This window comes from Octodon degus, unplaced genomic scaffold (genome assembly GCF_000260255.1).
Source record: "Octodon degus isolate 3935 unplaced genomic scaffold, OctDeg1.0 scaffold00297, whole genome shotgun sequence".
NCBI classification, from domain to species: domain Eukaryota; kingdom Metazoa; phylum Chordata; class Mammalia; order Rodentia; family Octodontidae; genus Octodon; species Octodon degus.
The window spans coordinates 960,472-963,296 of record NW_004524873.1 but is presented as its reverse complement, the minus strand read 5'-3'; the positions used below and the strand labels follow the sequence as shown (position 1 = coordinate 963,296).

At 39.0% G+C, this 2,825-nt stretch overlaps 1 protein-coding gene across 1 annotated transcript in view; it reads right to left on the bottom strand.

Moving 5' to 3' along the window:
- The window catches only part of Susd1 (sushi domain containing 1), a 210,349-nt gene that overhangs the window by 26,738 nt on the left and 180,786 nt on the right, over positions 1–2,825 (bottom strand). The window lies entirely within an intron of this gene.

The window sequence follows — 2,825 nt, the reverse complement described above, 5'->3', positions numbered from 1 at the left end:
AAAAAAAAAAGAGGCATGTGATCAGAAAAGTATTAAAAAGTTGGTCTTGATAGAGGCCATTAAAGTTTTAATATAAAAAATAATGAACATATTTTGATACAACCTACAACATGGATAAACCTTGAAAATAATTATGCTAAGTGAAATAACCGTGCCAAAAAGAAACATTATCTGTTTCCACTTTAGCAAGTATCTAAAATAGGTATAAATTTAGATAGTCAGTAATACAGTATATTAGAGGCTGCCAGGGATTTGGGGTGTGCGTGGGAGAGGAAATCCATTGCTTAATTATCACAAGTTCTGCTTGGGGTAATAAAAAAGATTTAGAAATACACAGTGGTGATGGTTGCATGATAGTGCAAATGTACTTAATGCTGATGGATTGAATTATGTACTTTAAAACAGTTTAAATGGTACCTATTATGACAAATGAAAGAAGAGGTGAGCATGCCCAGCGTTGACAGAGCATAGATACGATAGGCTTGACATGTTTGTGTAGTGAGGAGCTTCTGACATGGTAGGTGCTATGGTTTAGACACAGTTTACACGTGTCATGTCCCTCAGAGGGTCAGGTGTTGAGCCCAGTATAACAGCATGAGGAGATAGAACCTTTAAAAGGCCGAGCTTGGAGGAAGGTCACTGAGTCACTGGGGTGATTTTTGTCATAAGAAGACTAGACTCCCCTCATCTCTGCTTCCTGGCTCACCATGTGGCCTCTTCCACAAGCATTCAACTATGACACCACCTGCCACAGAGCTCTTACCATGGGCCAAACTGATGGGGCAGTCTGATCTTAGGAAACTTTCTGTCTTCACAACTGTGAGCTAAATAAACCTCTTTTTAAATATAAAGAACTCAGCCTTGGGTACTCTGTCATAACAGTGACAAACAGACTCATACAGGGGGAAGACCAGGATATCAGCCAATGTTCTTTGTTCTTATTTTGTCCTCCATAAGCCTTTGATTGGCAGGAAAATATTGTATACTGACTAGCAAACACCAATGTTCTAGCATCTCATTAAAAGTTAAAATCAAATTCGACCCAGGCCTGAATGTGAGTGGGATCACCTGGGGCCCACCGGGTCCTCACTCGACCCAGGCCCAGTGTGTGAATGGGACTGCCCGGGACTGGTCAGATCCTCATTCAACTCAGAGCGCAGGCCTCACATGAGTGAGACTGCCTGGGGCGCATATCTTCATTCCAGCCAGCATATGAATGGAACTTCCTCCATCAGACAGGCCAGGTGTGGAATCCTGCAGCAGAACTCCCTGAAGAGAGGACAGAGGCAAGACCCACGCAGCTAACCCAGGAGCAGAACATCTTGCCAGAGTGGCACAGAGGGTTCGCCTCCAAGAGCTGCAGCAGGAAGAAGTGGAGCACAGCAACCAGGCCCAAGCCACACCCACCTGGACGAGTTTGAATGTGGTAGATCCAGACTTGGTGCTAAGGTAATAACTCTATCAAAGCTCTACACCAAAGGTCAGAAGACAGTGCTACACAAAATGACAAAGAGAAGGAGCAAAATGCAGTCTCAGACCCCAAGCCCACCCAGAACAAATGCAGGAGACAATAGCCTAGAAGAAATTGGAAATCACACATCTGAAATCTCAGAAATAATAGTGTCAGAAGTAAAGAAACAACTGCAGAAAGGTATAGAGGAAATCAGATCAGAAATAATCTCTGAAGTTAAAAAAAGAAGTGATAACTATTAGTACTAAGTGTTTCTAAAGAAAACACTGATTAAAAAAAAAAGAGAGAATAGAAAAATGATAGACACACACACACAATTCAGGGATCACTGTGCAAATATTGGCTTCTCATACTCTATTTCCCCCAAAATAAGACTGAGTCTGGTACTAATTTTTGCACTAGAAGATACAACAGGAATTATTTTAGAGGATATCTTATTTTAGCATGTATAATGAAGTATACTTGATCATATACAACAATCTACATTTTGGGAAATAATAAGAAAAGGTTCAGATGGGAAGGAGTTCAGAACAAAGGAGGGCATGAAGAAAGGAAGAACAGAGGGGACAAGAAAAAAAGATAATAGGAATAAAAACTGGTGACCTCACTTTTGTAAATAATGAAGGAAAAGGAGTTGAAGGGAGGGGAAAGGAAGGGAGTGGGAAAAAAAGAATCAAAATATATCATGTTTATACACAAATTCCCTATGATAAATGCTGTCATTAAGTATATTTAAAACGTACCAAATGAAAAATAAAACTGGATGTTAAAAAAAAGAAGAAAGAAAAATGATGGAATGCTTGAATGAACAATATAGGAAACAAATAGAATGCATGAAGCAGATTCAAAGTGATATACAGGAAATTAAAACCACAATCACAAGCTGACAAAACCATTTGAATGAAAGTGAGAATAGACTTTCACACCTTGAAGACACCATTGCAGCTAGTACACATGTAAGAAAAGATCTCTTAAAAACAACTAGGATGCAGGAAAAAAATAATTCAACATCTGCAAGATGATGCAAAGATAAACAATGTGAGACTAATAGGCATTAATGAGAAAGAAGGAGTCAATGCAAATGGCATAAAAAGAATATGGGAAGAAGTAATAGCAGAAAACTTCCCAAATATGAGGAAATAATCTGACATTCAGGTAACCGAAGCATATAGAAATCCAAGTAACATCAACCCAATTAAAACCACACCCAGACATATAATAATCAAGATCCCAGAAATTCAGCACAGGAACAGTACACTAAAAGCTGCTAGAGAAAAGAAATAGATCACATTTAAAAGAAAACCCATCAGAATAATGGCAGATTTCTCTTCACAAACCATCAAGTCAAGAAGAG